This window comes from Diadema setosum, chromosome 6, assembly GCF_964275005.1.
Source record: "Diadema setosum chromosome 6, eeDiaSeto1, whole genome shotgun sequence".
NCBI lineage: Eukaryota > Metazoa > Echinodermata > Echinoidea > Diadematoida > Diadematidae > Diadema > Diadema setosum.
The window spans coordinates 15,166,004-15,184,683 of record NC_092690.1 but is presented as its reverse complement, the minus strand read 5'-3'; the positions used below and the strand labels follow the sequence as shown (position 1 = coordinate 15,184,683).

Below are 18,680 nucleotides of genomic sequence, written 5' to 3'. Positions count from 1 at the left end.
ATTTGCTGATCTAGGACTGTAAACTAGACGTAATTGAGAAGAGTGTGGTACCTCACCAAGCACGGTATACAGGGACAAATGGTCAAGTCTGTCTTGGAGGAAAACCATCACAATAAAAAAAAAAAAAGTTATAAAACTCCTCAGAACAAATGGATTTTTTTATCTACCGATTTTATAACTTTGCCTATTTAATTCCAATAAATAAAATGGTTTAATCTTAAAGACAGTATAGACATAGTTCTTCACAGATTATATGTCAGATTAGTGACTAGACAGGCCCAGTCAAGTAATTTTTTTCTTTATTTCATACATTTCTGCACAATTTCTAATCCTGCATCCCTGTGTCTTTACCATTATGTATTGCTCAACTCAAGTAGGGATGGCAAAAGGTACATGTACCATCATGAAGACATATCTTCCTCAGAAAATGGCTGGTCATTATACAATGACACATGAATCAATTGTCTTCTTGTCTGTGAGGTAGATCCAGTTGGCACATACATTGTATTGGTACTTCAAGTTCAAATTCTGAATTTTTCAGTGGTAGTATCCAACATGGGTTCACAGGGAATATTAAGATAGTTGTAACTCTAATCTCTTGAACTTCCTTGATACTCCTGACGGCAGCAACAGGAGATTATACAAGGCCTGCTAAAAATATATTCTTACATACTTAACAACAAAATGACAGGTAAACAGTCCAAGCTTTCTTGAATGAATTTGCAAAAAGGTGAGCACAAATTACTTGCTGAGCATTTCCAACAGGAAATGATGTCTGCTGGATGTGCAGCATTGCAAAAATGGGTGCTAATGCTCTTTCATAATCATTAATATTACAATTTTTTTTTTTTTACTAGGTTTATGGTTAGGTTCATGATTTCTTTTAGGTTCAGGTTTAGGTTTACCTGATCTCCGGTTTTATCATTAGATTAGGTTAAAATTGGTCTTGACTCTTGTGGAAAGGTAGAACATGATGTGGATACAAAAGTGCTATAGACATGTGAGTATAGTGCTGCAAAATGTTCACACTGACTTTGGACCTAGGCTACATCTAGATCAAAAGATCAGTCTGTATGAAATTCAAATTGACGAAAACAACTCAATGCAACAATTTCATCAAGTTGAATAATTATGCAGTAGATCTACATGCTATAAGGATTTGTACAAGCACTGGACGTTAAACGGAAGCTTGGTGGTCTAATGCCACCCGTAGTGGATAAGACACCAGTTCGGTGATCAGGAGGTCATGGGTTTGAATTCTGCTCAAGGTATGTCCATGATTTCTTTTGTCAAGGCTACTACTAAAACACTGATCAATTCAGTGCTTATTACATCAATGTAAGGCAATTTGTCACTCAGTTCCACAAGTCTATTGTAAATCCAGTTAGTATGTGATCTCATCACAATACTAGGCAAGCCAAAGGAATTCATAGTGCAAAGAGCAGTGAGTTTGCACTGATGTAGAAGAATCTAGAAATGTGTCTGGGCTAGCTAACAGTCACCTTTAAATAGAGGTTTACTTAAGAACCGAAAGGATGATCCATGGATGTGGATTGTTCTCTCAGACCATGCTGATGCATGTTCACAATTGGTGATTACGATTAGTTCTAACACAAAGTTACAATTAAGATAGGCCCTACCTATAAGATATTGGATCAAGACTATTTTCTGTGTCTAGACTTAAAGGTGCATGGTCCCGGTGTTTTAGTCAAATGCGTACGCGGGCGCACGGCGCAAGTTTCCTATAGAGACCTATGCTATCGACTTCTCTTGGGCGCTTACGCTTTGGCCCACTTTCCCGAGTCCGAAGAAGTCCGATCCACTGTGTCAGTGGTCCGATCACAGTTCGGCTCATGATTCGGCTCAGGGTGATGACAGCTTTAGCAAATTTCTTTTGTGATGTCATAATAAGAAGCACATATGCACGCACCCTGGCATTACTACAGACTGCGTGATGCGCAGAGAAGACAACAAAGGCAACGTTACTTAGCAACACCTACGCGCTTTCACTCTTGATGACAATTCAATTTCGGCAATCTTCGTATCAATGCTAACGGTGATCGGCAGTAGCATCAACAGCGCCATCTACACTACCGGGACTATGCCCCTTTAACTGTATCAATTAGATCTATCTCCACTTGTTATCTACCTCTCCTCATACAAAGTACAAAAAAAAAAAAAATCACTCCATCAATGTTGCAAGCACGCAAATTGCAGGATCAGGCCAGGATTCTGACTTTAACTTGCGTGACTGCAAAAATAAATCACAATACACATTGAAGACAAAAATTGCGACACTCAACAAAAATACGGCTGATTTTTAAAAAAAAGAAAAAAAAAGATAAGAAAGGCACCATCTGTACATCATCATGTATTGTAGGCATTAGTAATTCTGGGACGTGTTTCTTTACGTTCAAGACGAGTCAAAATATTATTCTATTTGCGTCGTCCGTCCATCATCGCGGGCGGGGCCGGGGTGACCCGCCGAAGAAACGGGCGCGAGTTCACTCAACGTTCCGCTCTCACTCGCACCTTGAACCTTTCCAAACAGATGCATTCCCCACGTACGTTTAGAGCTAAGGAACCCCACTATAGCCACTTTGCGTTGTGTTCGGGTGATAAATATGGCTATGGGATGTTACCAAATGTCAATCAGCGGTGAAATTACTTGGAATATATACTCACACTTCAGCAAAATATATCCACTACGATCATAACATAAGATCCGGTTTGTCCACAATCTGTCGTAGAAACGAGACGCCTTTCTTTGCTCCACTGCACAATACTACTATAGGCCTACTAGTATCTCATCAAACACTTGCTGTGTGTTGTATGTGTGGTAGGCGTATAACGTACATCCCGCATTTATGCGTGGGGCTCGGGCCAGGGCAGCAGAAGAATCGCGGATGGCATGCATACACAATGAATGCACACACGTACACAGCTACAGTACGAAGTTACCGAGTCACGTCGTCCGTCGTTCATTTTCACCGACTCGGCCTCGCCTGCGTGTTGAGGTTGTTTGTCATTCGTATAAGCAAGCGCCATCACACGGTTCAAACATTATAATTTTGCCAGACGTCGATTGCGATGGATTCATAATGTGGTCTGCCTGGTGGTCTACAGTCACCCAAAATCCCCAAAAGTGAATCCTAAGTTTTGAACCTTGAACCTGGAGAATCAATCCCTGTTGCAGCTGTGTGTGGATACTAAACCGGATGATTTATTTAAAATTTTCTCATTAAATGGAAATTATTAATGGAAATTTGCAATCGATTCCAAGGCCTCCTAGTATGACAGGGTTCCCACAGTCATGGAAAATCCTGGAAAAATTTGTGGTCACGGAAAGTCAGGGAAAAGTCAGGGAATTCGGAAAATTTGTGATAAGTCATGGAAAAGTCACGGAATTGCATTTACCTCTTGGCTATGGCAGCTTTCCAGTTTGTCGTGTCTCGCAACTCTCATACTCTGTGATCATACTCTGCTATTATAATTGGTGTTCATGATTTCCATTTTTCCCAGTTTTGTGACATCCCAAATTCTACATAACTCCCGGGACGGGACATATACTAATGATAATAGATGTACATGTCATGAGTAAGATAGTGGGTGGAACGGATGGCTGTGAGGGGAGGTGGAGGCTATCATAACGTGTCTGATTTTGGAAACCGTGCCAGAAAAGAAGTCATGGAAAGCAACAATTTAGTCATGGAAAAGTCATGGAATTCTGTTTTCAAATTTCTGTGGGAACCCTGGTATGATCATCATAGCTGTAAACATTCCTACAGTAGCTCATTTTGATTTCTTTTTTTTTCTGGCAACCTTCTTTGCATTATACTAATAGGCAACGCCAAGTCCTGTAAAAGATACATTTAGTTAACAGTTGCAAAAGACAAGTCTTCGATTGCAGTTTTTCTTTTTCGAATAAGGGAAAGAATAGCAATAAAAGCTAATGTTGTAATTATTTGTAAATATTTATTTCAATGGAATTGTACTGCAATTATTATGTTGCCACAGTATGTTTGTTATTATGGATGAATGGTGACACTTCATGAGTGTAATGGGAAAAAGTCTTTGATTTAGCAAACATTTAGCAAAGCCTTCAGTTTTAGTATCAAAAAGCTTCCATTTCAATTGGGTATATAATCTTGAAATTTCATGTCAATCACTTACTATCAATCTATTGGTTCATAAATTTATTCCTGTATCTATTCATTGTTTTTTTTTTTCCTTGGTTGTGTTAAATTTACGCGTATGGACGAAACAAACCATGACAGGCACAGATTCACTCCTGACTCTATCAATGCCGTAACATCCAGGGACATTCAATTGGCATACTGGTTGTTGAAATAAACCAAATAATTTCAAATTATGAGCTATAGTGAGAGAATGAATTGATATATGAATGTACACATCAATCGATAATAACGAGTGATTTCTTTGAAAAGAAAGTGGCGAAACAGAATGAAAGCCTAATGAAAATGATATATAGTTTTTATAGGCAAAATCATTAGGGGTCACCCCACGAGTCATATTACAGCCCACTAGTTCATCATTAAAAAAAAAAAGTTCATGAGTCTTGCAGCCTACGACACATAGGGACCTACAGCCCATGAGTTCGAAACTATAGGACCTAAAGGAAAATAAGGCCCATGAGTTTGACACTTGGTGAAAACAGCCCACGACTTCGATATTACAGCACGGGGTTTTCTGTGTCGGTATCATGGGCTTGTTTGCTTATAGTGTGTAATCATTGGCTGTATGACTCGTGGGCGGTTACTAATTTGAGATGCCAAAAAGAAGTTCATATCCGTCCGTAATCATTTGTTGTTGTTTTTTTATCCATTTGCTGGGTTGTTCCATTTCTGGTGGCAGACAATATTCTCTAGGAATATTACTGAATTACTGTAGTTCATAATGGTGACTGATTAGTACATTAAGTGCGTCAAAACAGCGCCTTCAAAAGCACTATTCACTTCGGGCTGCGCCCATCAGTGAATAGTTCTTTTGAGTCACCTCTGTCCGTATATAGTTTTAACCAGAAACTTTCAAGGCAAAGTACATTATTCGTAGGTAGCCTATAGGCCTAAGATATGTTTATGTGTCATGATGTAGGAGGCATATTGTAATGTCAAATGATGAAACTCATTGTTTAGAGTAAACGGGAACCTATGGTATGAGTTTATTTATTTGTCGGAAAATATTTATTAGGATAGAGAGATTTTTTTTTTTGTTTCGTTCATTGTAAGCAATATAGACAACATTGCAGGCAACTTAAATCATTTCTCTTCGCTAAACGTTTGGTTCACTGATACTATACCTTTAAATAATTGTTTCCACTAATATACAACATTCAAGTTCATTCTACACAATCGTTTCGGTCACTTTAATTCCAAATTGAATGTCATATCCATTACTATTTCTAAGCACATTAATGATTAGCCCTGTTGGTTTTTATTTGTTTGTTACCTGTATGTTCCAAACTTGCATGTGCATGTAATGACACGAAAAAAGCGACATATCACTTCAAGTGAGAATCAGATAGTAGACTGTAATCACTGTGGATGGGAAACAATGACAACAACAAATTGTTGTATATTCGTTTTTACAGTTTGCCACGTTTCTCAAAACAGTGCTATTACAACGACAACAAAACTGATGATCTAAGCTCGCATTTGCCAAGACTGACAGGTGAGGTAATCTGTTCAGTATACGTGATTGGGACGTGTAATTTTTGAGATGTTCATGAAAGAACAGGTTTGACATGAGGATTGTAACCTTAATTTGCATATCGACAACGGCATATAAAAAATGACTTCCACATAGAGATATAACGCATGAGATAATCACATTTCACTAGGTTCCCATTTATTGCCGTTGTTGTTGTTTAGCAGTATTGGCGTTTGCCTCTGGCAGCTCACCTCCGTCACCTTCTCAGTGATATAGAAAGCATCGAGACACTTCATCCACGATCAGCTCTTTTTCGACAAGATTTTTGCAATAGTGAGTCGCTACTATAAACGGCCCATAGAAGCAAACGCAAAACTCATTATGTCTTTTACCTAATAAAGTACTTAATCACAGCACACGTTTAGTTGCTTACAACTAGAATTCGTATACTGAGGGGCAGTTTGCAACAAAGCATTGAAAAATTAGTTGACAAATGGATGTTCTTCTATTCTTCCGGTCCTTCGCTGAAAAGACTGACGTTTGAAGAGATTAACACCTGAATTTACATAATTATAAGGATTAGCTACGTGTGAAGCTGCAAATCCCGAATTGGTCTGCATGTGTAGGCATTTCAGAACTTATAAATAATTGTTATCCTACATGACTTTTTCGAAGATGAAAGACTTAATAAGTTAATCGATCGTCATCATCCACGCATTTCCTGCCACTCATCGAGGATTTGGTATTGAAGACCCTAGTCCCATGGCACAAGTCCACCATACAGACTTGCAAATAACACTATCACTCAATCAACTGAAAGATGAATAATTTCAGCATTACTATAAATGCTCACTATAGTTTATAAAACGCACGTGCCTAAAGTTTCCCCGTAATTCTTCCATCAAAATAGGCAAAGAAATAGCATATCGTTGTGCATGTCATATTGAATGACAGATTATTGCCTCCTTGTGTTTTCTGTGCAAAGCATGTACCGGTAAACTTTTTTTTTTGTTTGTAAACAGTGCTATAAGCTCTGTCAGGTTTCAGGCCTGATTATAGTATTTACGCTATCATCTCTGATACCCTTTGTCCAATGCTATCTCATCAGTCCCGGTCTTTTCTGCATGATCAGTGTGTAATTGTATGTTTTGGACAATAAACGTCAACTATTTCTTTTGGAAGCACCTATATATGTATAATAGGCCTATAGTTTTAACCAGAAATTCGAATTTTACGCATATTCTAAGTATGTTTGTTTTATTGTTTGGATTTTAAGTATATATATATTTTTTATATTTTGGAAAAAAAATAACAAAAGAAGGGGAAATGTGAGGCGAGATATCGTCTGGTAGATGTTGTGGAGGAATCCCCCATGCAGATGCAGGGACCGTATGGTTCGGTTGTTTTGTTAGAAATACGGTAACATTGCAGAGAGTGAAGGTACGAAACAACGCGTGATGCAAAATTGCTTTGTGACGTAATTTCACAAATGTGCACTATTTGGAAAATGCCGTCATTAAACAGTGACGTCATTTTCCAATTGCATACCATAAAATGTCAGACAGGCCAAAATTCTGAGATAGATGATATATATATATATATATATACATACAGTCAAACCTGCCTTAGCGGCCACCTGTCTATAGCGGCCACCTGTCTATAGCGGCCACTGCAAAATCCCCCCGAGAGAAAAGCCCTGTTAAAGACCCTGTGTATAGCGGCCACCTCTCTAACGCGGCCAGCGGCCACAAATTTTGTTTCCCGCGGGAGATATTAACCTGTCTATAGCGGCCAAAAACCCAATGGAACCGTAGCCAAGCCGATAATTCAGCGTATTTTTCTGTTTGGTAGCCGTGCGAGCAACGTTCAGTGATGGCCACCGCTGCATTCATCCCTCATTCAGTCATAATAATGCACGATTCTTCACGACAATAAACATGCTACTGTGCAACAATATCATATACACTGGCATGGTTAAATGCATGAAACACGGTGTATGCATACGTACACACATACACTCATAGGCGTACCCAGGATTTTTTAGAGGGGGGTGTTCAGTGGCGTACCGTGGGTCAAGACCAACGGCGTAAATCCATACTGAGGAGTGGGGGGGATGGTCACCATCACCACGATTACAAGCCCATAACCGGACCGGCGCAGCCTTTTTTTTTTTGGGGGGGGGGGGGGGGGTGGAGAAGCTTTGTGCCCCCCTCCCCCCCCCCCACACACACACACACTTTACAGGGATCGGATGCCCCACTCTTTTGCATGAAATATGAATTGGGAAAAAAGTGGCAGCAACAACATAAAGACTTTTTGTTCTTGTTGCTTTTTTTTTTTGCTTGTCAGACGACTTTCGGCGGAAAATCAGACCTTAAAAGTATGAAAACATTTTTTTTTTGTGGAAATATCTGTGAGAGGGAGCGGAACGACCGAACGGGAGAAGGGTGTGTATGGGGGGGGGGGGGGATAGGATCCCTCTCCCACACGAGGAAGATTTTGCATTTTCAGACCTGAAATTCAGCGATCTGGTGCTCACTGGTCTTGTGGTGAAAATTTTGTTTTCTTTTCTTTAAAAAAAACAATAAGAAAATGAAATATTCACAAATATTATTGAATGACAAAATCGTGGTATTTCAGCTCTTGCTGTGCGACATCACTGTGAAGGCCTACTAAATAATGGGGCCTATCATCGGCGTAGACAGGATTTGATCTTAGGAGGAGCGGTTATGTGAGGGAACGAATCAAGCGAGAGGGGAGGGTATGGTAGGGGGGTTACCCCCTCCTACGGTGAAATCTCTTTGCGTTGAAAATTTTGACATTTTTCAGTCCAAAAACTGCCGTTTGTAGCTATATTCTTCGCTTTGGAAATTAAGGGGGGCACACCAGGCACAACTGCTGTCAATCACTGGCAGCAACATCAGGAGAATGGCATAGCGATTAAATGCGAGCGAGCGGAGCGAGTGAGCATGAAAATTTTAACACTTTACAGTCTAAAAACTGCCGTTTGTAGCTATTCTTTTTCGCTTTGGAAATTAAGGGGGGCCGCATCAGGCGCAACTGCTGGCAATTACTGGCAGCAACATCAGGAGAATGGCATAGCAGTTAAATGCGAGCGAGCGGGGCGAGCGAGCTTGAAAATTTTGACATTTTACAGTCCAAAGACTGCCGTTTGTGGCTGTATTTTTTCGCTTTGGAAATTATGGGGGCACACCGGGCGCAACTGCCGGCAATCGGGCAGCAACATCAGAATGGAATAACGATTAAATGCGAGCGAGCGAAGCGAGTGAGCTTGGAAATTGTGATATTTTACAGTCCCACATGTCCTTTGTGGCTGTACTAGTATTTTTTCGCTTTGGAAATTAAGGGGGGGGGGGCGCACCGGGCAAAAACTGTTGGCAATTACTGGCAGCAACATCAGGAGAATGGCATAATGATTAAATGCGAGCGCGCGAAGTGAATGAGCTTGAAAATTTTGACATTTTCCAGTCCCCAAAACTGTCGTTTGTGGTTGTATTTTTTCGCTTTGGAAATTAAGGGGGGCGCACCAGGCAAAAACTGTTGGCAATTACTGGCAGCAACATCAGGAGAATGGCATAATGATTAAATGCGAGCGAGCGAAGCGAGCGAGCTTCAAAATTTTGACATTAATGACAGTCCAAAAACTGCCGTTTGTAGCTATATTTTTCGCTTTGGAAATTAAGGGGGCGCACCGGGCGAAAACTGCTGGCAATTACTGGCAGCAACATCAGGAGAATGGAATAATAATTAAATGCGAGCGAGCGAAGCGAGCGAGCTTCAAAAATTTGACATTTTACAGTCCCCAAACTGCCGTTTGTAGCTATATTTTTCGCTTTGGAAATTAAAGGACAAGTTCACCTTCATTAACATAAGGATTGAGAGAATGCAGCAATATTAGTAGAAGACATCAGTGAAAGTTTGAGGAAAATTGGACAATCGATGCAAAAGTTATGAATTTTTAAAACTTTTGTGTTGGAACCACTGGATGGGGAGACTACTAAGGCTCGTGATGTCATATGAGTACAACAGTATAAAGAAAATGTAAAGAAAATTCAACATATTTCACTTTTTTTCGCATAATAAAATAGCACTTGACTTGCCTCTTTCTAAAGGCAATGGGAATAATATTACCCATAACATATGTCAGTAACGAGACAAGGGAATGTGTACTTTTTTCAAAAGATGAAAATTTGTGAAATTCTCTTTATATTTTCATTATATTGTTGTACGCATGTGACATCATACACTGCAGTAGTCTTCTCATCCAGCGGTGACTGCACAAAAACTTCAAAAATTCATAACTTTTGAACGGATTGTCCGTTTTTCCTCAAACTTTCAATGATGTGTTCTACTAATATTGCTACATTCTCTCAATCCTTATGTTAACGAAGGTGAACTTGTCCTTTAAGGGGGGGCACACCTGCTCACAATCACTGGCAGCTGCAACATCAGGAGAATGGCGTAGCGATTAAATGCGAGCGAGCTTGAAAATTTTGACATTACAGTCTAAAAACTGCCGTTTGTAGCTATACTTTTTCGCTTTGGAAATTTAGGGGGCACACCGAGTGCAACTGCCGGCAATTACTGGCAGCAACATCAGGAGAATGGCATAGCGGTTAAATGCGAGCGAGCGGAGCGAGCGAGCTTGAAAATTTTGACATTTTACAGTCCAAAGACTGCCGTTTGTGGCTGTATTTTTTCGCTTTGGAAATCAAGGGGGCACACCGGGCGCAACTGCCGGCAATTACTGGCAGGAGAATGGCATACTGATTAAATGCTAGCGAGCGAAGCGAGTGAGCTTGAAAATTTTGACATTTTCCAGTCCTAAAAACTGTCGTTTGTAGCTATATTTTCGCTTTGGAAATTAAGGGGGGCGCACCGGGTGCACCTGCTGTCAATCACTGGCAGCAACATCAGGAGAATGGCATAGTGGTTAAATGCGAGCGAGCGGAGCGAGCGAGCTTTAAAATTTTAACATTTTACACTCCAAAAACTGCCGTTTGTAGCTATATTTTTCGCTTTTGTTTGTCCCACTTTTATTTGAGAACCATCCCCCCCCCATCGACGCCTCTATACATATTAGGTTGCTTTTGTTAAGTGAAAGATCTGCTACACACTCTTTGATAAATTAGGGAATATACGTCTATGTCAAAAGACCATAGTGTACAAAGTTTATCCCTTATCCTGTATAGCGGACCTTTTGCATGTTCATGATTGCAATACAACGATCTGATGCATAATTCTGGCGATATTTGGACAATTTTCCATTAAGAAAATTCGAGATTTGTCATCATCTCGGGAATTGCTTGGGGGATAAATGATTTGTCTGTCTAAACATTTCCTTTGGGGCGGGGCATTTGCCCCCCATAGATTCGACGTCCCTGATCTTCCCTTGGTATGCCCATAGATGTATCCTGACTGAGTCATCAGTCACTGTCGTTTCTCAGGAATGATTCAGGAAATGGAGGGGATTCAATTATGGCGATAAAGTTGTTGTTATTGTTTGTTTGTATGTTTTCGTACATATTCTGCAGATGGTCCCCAGTTACTCGCGTCATAGCATGTTTACATGTAGACCTATACTATTTGACGTTGTCAACGCCTGAGCCATACCTTACAGTGTATGTCGATGTTACTTTCTTCGCGAGCGAGCGAAGCGAGCGAGCGCTTGAGAAAATTATACATTTTCCTACAAGATAGAATACTGTTCAGCTCTGTTACCTGTCTGAAGGCCGGCGTACAAACGTCATGCAATATGCCAAAATTGATACAATCACATTTCTGCTTCCTCCATTTTTTCCCCTCAAAATTCAGGGGGGGGGGGGGATGATTGTACAGGCCATCCCCCCCTCCTCCATTTCAGGGGGGGATATATCCCCCCATCCCCCCCGGGATTTACGCCCATGGTCAAGACATGGGGGGGGGGGGGGCGCACCTCATGGAAGCAACATCAGAATTGCATAACTGTACAATTAAATGCGAGCGAGAGGAGCGAGCGAGCTTGAAAATTTTGACATTTTACAGTCCCCAAACTGCCGTTTGTAGCTATTATTATATAATAATATATATGTATATGTATATATATATATATATGTATTTGCTTTGGAAATTAAGGGGGTTGCACCGGGTGCAACTGCTGGCAGTTGCTGGCAGCAACATCAGGGGAATGGCATAACGATTAAATGCGAGCGAGCGAAGCGAGCGAGCTTGAAAATTTTGACATTTTAAGTCCCCAAACTGCCGTTGGCAGCTATATTTTTTCGCGTTAGAAATTAAGGGGAGGGGGTGCACCGGGCGCAACTGCTGGCAATTACTGACAGCAACATCAGAATTGCATAACGATTAAATGCGAGCGAGCTTGAAAAATTTGACATTTTACAGTCCCAAAATTGCCGTTTGTAGCTATATTTTTTCGCCTTAGAAATTAAGGGGACGGGGCGCACCGGGCGCAACTGCTGGCAATTACTGACAGCAACATCAGGAGAATTGCATAACGAATAAAATGCGAGCGAGCGAAGCGAGCGAGCTTGTAAATTTTGACATTACCCCAAACTGCCGTTTGTAGCTATATTTGTTCGCTTTAGAGATTAAGGGGAGGGGCGCACCGAGCGCAACTGCTGGCAATTACTGACAGCAACATCAGGAGAATTGCATAACGATTAAATGCGAGCGAGCGAAGCGAGCGAGCTTGAAAATTTTGACATTTTACAGTCCCCAAACTGCCGTTTGTAGCTATATTTTTTCGCTTTGGAAATTCGGGGGGGGGGGGGGCGCACCGGGTGCAACTGCTGGCAATTACTGGCAGTAACATCAGGAGAATGGCATAACGGTTAAAATGCGAGCGAGCGAAGCGAGCGAGCTTGAAAATTTTGACATTTTACAGTCCCAAAACTGCCGTTTGTAGATAATATATGTATATATGAATGTATAATATATACATGTATATATATATATATATATATATATATATATATATATATACTAGCAGCACCCGTGGAAATCCACGGGTCTGAGGTTTTTTTTTTTTTTTTCCTCTCATATATACGATTTTGCACATTTTTATTGATGAAATAAAAAGAAGAGTTTTCTCATTCTTTCGTTACTTGTGCTCTCTTCTACCCATGACCACCATCCCCCTACACACATATTCACCCTCGCAGAACAAACAAACAAACAAACAAACATTCAGGGAAAAATCACCAAAAAACGCTTATGAGATTCTCCGAAAGTTCTGCCCACAGATTCTTCCCGTCTGAACGGGGAGATACTATCGACACTGACTTTGATATTAATTATACCCCCTGCTCTTGCATCCATGCAGGCACCCGAGGGAATCCATGGCTGGTCTCAAGGCATCGCATTTTTTTTTTCATTCCTATTTCTTTTCCCGCGTTATGAGAGAAAAATATAATATTTTTGTCTTCAATTGCTCCCTCCTTTTTGTCTTTAATCACCAAAACTTGGTTTGATATATCATAGAACCATCCATTTATCTGCTTGTTTCTGCCTGTTTATCTCAGTGATACTGTTCATTGTTTTTATTATCATTATAATCATTGATTATGATTATGATTATGATTATTATCATTATTATTATTTTGAGGGAGGGGAGATCATAGTCATTCAGTTTCATTATTATTTTATATAATTCATTGACATGGGGATGACTCAAGGGAATTAAGGGAAAAAGTTTATCGGTCAAGGATAGTGAATCTTTTTGTCCGTCATGTCAAGGTTACTCTCAAGGTTACTTATTTCAAATAGCTTCGTTATCATAGATATTTCATTTTAAACATTAAAACAATCCAGTACCTGTTTGCGTCTCTTCCGCCCACTCTTAGTTATGGATCATAGCACCCCTCCCCATTCATTTGCATTGGCCTATTGTCTTATTATCATTATTTCAGTGTATTATTGTTATTGTTATTATCATTATTATTATTACTAACATTTTTATTATTATTATTATTATTATTATTATTATTATTATTATTATTATTATTATTATTATTTTAATCATGTTCCATATTCCACATTTCATATTCAGGTTGCATATTCCATTTGATTTCGAAGTAAAATATGTTTAACACAACAGTCACTTTTAAACATAATTTCACAAATGTATAAGGACATGTAATATAGTGATGTGTAAATATGAGGAACCTATACTAAAAAGCAATGCTTGTAGGATGTAGGTTCCAAAGAAATAATATAAGCGTTTAGTACAACATGCTAATTACGAAAGATGACGAAACACATGCGAAATTCAGTATGTCGAGATTATAATAAAATCTACGGAATGAACAAAATAGTGTATAATGTTCAAGGTAAAACTCAAGGATTCAATGCTACATTAAATTGCAATATTGGTCAAACAGATGTAGTCAAATGTAGTCACCCGAGCGAGGCATCATTTAGGGGAGAGGAGAAAGTAGAGTCATAATATAGGGATAATCAACATAGGGAAGCGGAAATGTTAATTTGTTAAGAATTGTAAAAATCTCTTTCCCCCATTTTTCTGCTCTTGATGAAAAGCTTTTCTGAAGACAGACCTGCGCAAACTGTCCAAAACTGCTTCACTGCACTAACGTACGTAATCTTGTGCTGAGCAGGACCCCAGTTGTGTTTTTGTTTTACTATTGTGCTGAGATAAATACAATATTTTCGTCTTCTTGCTCTCTTCTTTTTGTTTTTATCACCAAACCTTGGTTTGATAGATCATAGAACCACCCGTTTATCTGCTTCAGACACAGGTACATTTTATCATCATTATTATCATTATTGTTATTATTATTACCATTATTATATTATTATTGTTGTTATTATTATTATTACTATTATTATTATTATTATTATTATTATTATTATTATTATTATTATTATTATTATATTACCACTATAACTTCCACTATTATTTGTGGAGATGGAGATCATATTATAGTCATTATAGGTTTAATAAGTAGGCACCTGTTGGAATCCATGGATCTCAGGGCCTCGTATTTTTTCTTTAACTCTTTTCCCACGTTATGGGAGAAAGAAGAATACTTTTGTCTTCATTTGCTCCCCCTTTTTTATTTTTATCACCAAAACTTGGTGTGATGGACCATAGAAATTTCCCATTTTATTTCCACTTGGAAATTCAAAAAAAAACACAAAAAAACAAAACAAAAAAGGCTGACGGCAAAGCTAGGGTTTCCTCTACGTCCGCTCATCTTATGAATATTCATGTTTACAGCAGCTCTACAGTAAACGAATGGACAGCGGCGCGTGTAATCTGATATGGAAGGATACGATCGGCAAGGACAAAATTTAAGTGGATATTTAGCCGTCCTAAACAGTCTGAGTACAATGATACCCGACTTGAGAGTAAACTAAATGACGTACCTGAGCTGCATAGTATCCTGCAGTTGTGCAAAATACAATAAAATAACAGCATTCGTTGTTTTCATTAGGGCACGCTAATGCCAATGGCGAACGTCACTGTACGTAAATGCCCTTGTATGACCGCGCCGTGTATTATACTATATGAGAGTCCATATCACGCGAAAGCAGATAGTGTTTCGTGTAACCAGGGAGGTGAGTCACCTCCCTGGTGTAACCATCGTCAATACATACACAGGCGCAAGCCACACACTGGCATACCGTACCCACCCGAGAGTACATTGTGTGCGTGCGTGCGTGTCCGCCGGAAGATGTCAGAGATTTCGCTACACCCATTATCTTTAGTATCCCACTGTCTCTGCAAGCTAAAAGATGCACTATCGAGAAAGCAGGAGTCCAGCGCAGGATCGGTGAATATTTAAACGCTCGGCTCTGACGTCACGCACAAAAATGCATTATGCATCTATCTAATTAATTTTTCTTTTTCGTCCTCGACGTCGACACGGAGGCGGAACGCGGACGAAACCCGGTCGAAGGCACGTAAGAGACCCTCCCGCTGCCAACGGCACCGGTCTCGGGGGCCCGGAGCCGACGGCTCGGGAGGAGATAGACAAACCAGCAACGCCGGAATAAAACAGGAAATACATAAGGCCGCGACAACAACAACAACTTCGCCTTTTACTGTTATAGATGTATTTGCTTGGAAATTAAGGGGGTTGCACCGGGTGCAACTGCCGGCAGTTGCTGGCAGTAACATCAGGAGAATGGCATAACGATTAAATGCGAGCGAGCGAAGCGAGCGAGCTTGAAAATTTTGACATTTTAAGTCCCCAAACTGCCGTTGGCAGCTATATTTTTTCGCTTTAGAAATTAAGGGGAGGGGGTGCACCGGGCGCAACTGCTGGCATTTACTGACAGCAACATCAAGAGAATTGCATTTTACAGTCCCCAAACTGCCGTTTGTAGCTATAATATGTTCGCTTTAGAAATTAAGGGGACGGGGCGCACCGGGCGCAACTGCTGGCAATTACTGACAGCAACATCAGGAAAATTGCATAACGATTAAATGCGAGCGAGCGAAGCGAGCGAGCTTGAAAATTTTGACTTGTTACAGTCCCCAAACTGCCGTTTGTAGCTATATTTTTCGCTTTGGAAATTTGGGGGGGGGGGGGGGGCGCACCGGGGCGCAACTGCTGGCAATTACTGGCAGTAACATCAGGAGAATGGCATAACGGTTAAAATGCGAGCGAGCGAAGCGAGCGAGCTTGAAAATTTTGACATTTTACCGTCCAAAAACTGTCGCATATTTTTTTTCGCATTGGAGGGAGGGGACGCCCGGTGAGCCCCCTGGATCCGCCACTGGTAGTCAAGGGTGTGGGTTTATGTTCATGATTGGGGGAGGTATGACCAGCGAGGGGGTGTCGAAGTGACCAAGCGGGAGAAGGATGTCCAAAATCTGCACTTTATATAGAGCATCCCCTAATTTGTTTGTGTTTGTGAGTGTGTGTGTTTCATATAGATGGAAAAGTTAGGAAATAGCCAAGGCCAAGTCTTATTATTGGCAATGCAAGGCATTTTAATATAGACTAGTATGTAAAGCAACACTGCAAAATCAATGATCAAGCTTTGATAGCAAATGTGTTCAACCTATCAAACATTGCGCAACATTGCAGCGACTCTTTTTGCCATTCCGATATTCTGAGTACACTGCGCACATCCTGCTTGTATTCAAAATGCCAACCAGGAATCACGCTGAATCACAATCTTTTGTCGTTTCCGGGCTTTTTGAACAATGTTATACCTCTTTAATTATATGGCTAAAAGAAATCTTAGAAAAATATCTTTTCTTTTTCTTGATCATCCTTTCATTTCGATTTCAAAAGCAGTTTACTAACCCCTGAATTACCATTTTCGTAGGTTTTTTTCTTTCTTTTTTTTCTTTTTTTTTCTTAATCAGCGGAGGGGGGGGGGGGGGGGGGCACGTGCCCCCCCCATGCCCCCGTAGTTATGCCACTGTTCCTAGACCTAGATATCTAATGAATTTTAGGCGCAATAAAGTCATCCAACCACAATTTGTAGACTCACACTCAGTTATCTTTCAGTTTTAACTTTCAGTCATTGAAAAGATTCATATCTACTATTACTAAAGGTTAACCAAGTCCATGCGCTATTACTAATTACATTGAGTAGCAAGTAACTTGCTACTCCCAGAGCTTCCAGAGCTTGCTGCTTCCAATAGGCTACTATACTGACTGTACTTGGTAGTCAGTGGCGTATCTAGGGAAAACGGCGCCCGTGGCAAGCGCGAAAATTGCGCCCCTAATTTCTGAAAAAGTATTCAACCCCAACCCCATCCCGGTAGGGACTTTAAAAAAGTCCTCATGATAAATGCTTTTTAAGCACTTAAGAGGGGTCTTTTGAGGGTGATTTAAATGTATAGGCTACCCTAAATTTTGATATATTTTGGCGAGCGAGCGCAGCAAGCGAGCCGAAAATTTTTATATTTCAGCTTTATACATAACATGGAATTCTTGTCATTTTTGGTTATTAAATCTTCGAATTACAATTCTAATCATAGTGACAGCCTTATAGATAACGATTTGTACCAACAGTGTCCAACCCCATCCCGGTAGGGACTTAAAAAAAAGTCCACATGATGTGCTCTTTCAAGCACTTATATAGAAGGGGTCTTTTGAGGGTGTTTTAAATGTTATAGATATTGAAGAATTTTGGCGAGCGAGTGCAGCGAGCGAGCCGAAAATTTTTGTATTTCAGCTTACAAAACATGGAATTCTTGTCATTTTTGGTTATTAAATCTTCGAATGACAATTCTAATCAAGATATAGTGACGGTCTTATAGATAACGATTTATACCAACAGTGTTCAACCCCAATCCCATCCCGGTAGGGACTTAAAAAAAGTCCACTTGATATGCTTTTTCGAGCACTTAAAAGGTTTTTTTTTTTTAGGGTGATATAAAATCTGGCGAGCGGGCGCAGCGAGCGAGCCGAAAATTTTTATATTTCAGCGTTACAGAACATGGAATTCATGGAATTCATGTTTTGTTTTTATCTTGTTTGATTTGTTTTGTTGCCCCCCCCCCCCCCCCCCCATTCTCCTTCCCCCGTCCGGGCGAGATTTTTTTTTTTTCTTCTTTTTTTTTTCTTCTCGTGTTTTTTTTTTTTTTCACGTGCCCCCTCCCCCCCCCCAGATACGCCACTGTTGGTAGTTGATACTACTGACTTAGCATGCAATGTGCCTATAATAGGATGCATTGTACGCATTGTACAGCATGCATTGTACACACATAATTACGCATCATACACAATTTACGGTATACCGCGTACTAATACCGGTAAACGGTGAACATTATGCGCAATGTATCTTCGCGATTCAGTCAGAAAGCAAAGCAGGGATCGGGAATGTCTATTGTTTGCGCGTCAGCTTCGCGCGCGGTGCAGTAACGTAGTATTAACACGTACTGTACACGAGTTCTTAACTCCATAATGTATCATCATCCACACAAACATTAAAACAAGGAAGAGAGAGAGAGAGAGAGAGAGAATGAACGCAAAAGAAAGGAAAGGCGGAATTCAAAACGGAAATAA

At 40.2% G+C, this 18,680-nt stretch overlaps 1 protein-coding gene across 4 annotated transcripts in view; it reads right to left on the bottom strand.

The window, feature by feature from the left end:
* LOC140229440 (dixin-like) overlaps nt 1–18,680 on the bottom strand; it is a 236,782-nt gene that overhangs the window by 149,483 nt on the left and 68,619 nt on the right. For 3 of the 4 annotated variants that reach the window (XM_072309691.1, XM_072309693.1, XM_072309694.1), the window contains exon 1: nt 2,686–2,793. The exons of the other annotated variant lie outside the window; for it this stretch is intronic. The gene's annotated coding sequence lies outside the window, so the exon portion shown is untranslated. Of the gene's footprint in view, nt 1–2,685; nt 2,794–18,680 lie in introns of those variants that run through there. 4 annotated transcript variants of the gene reach the window in all.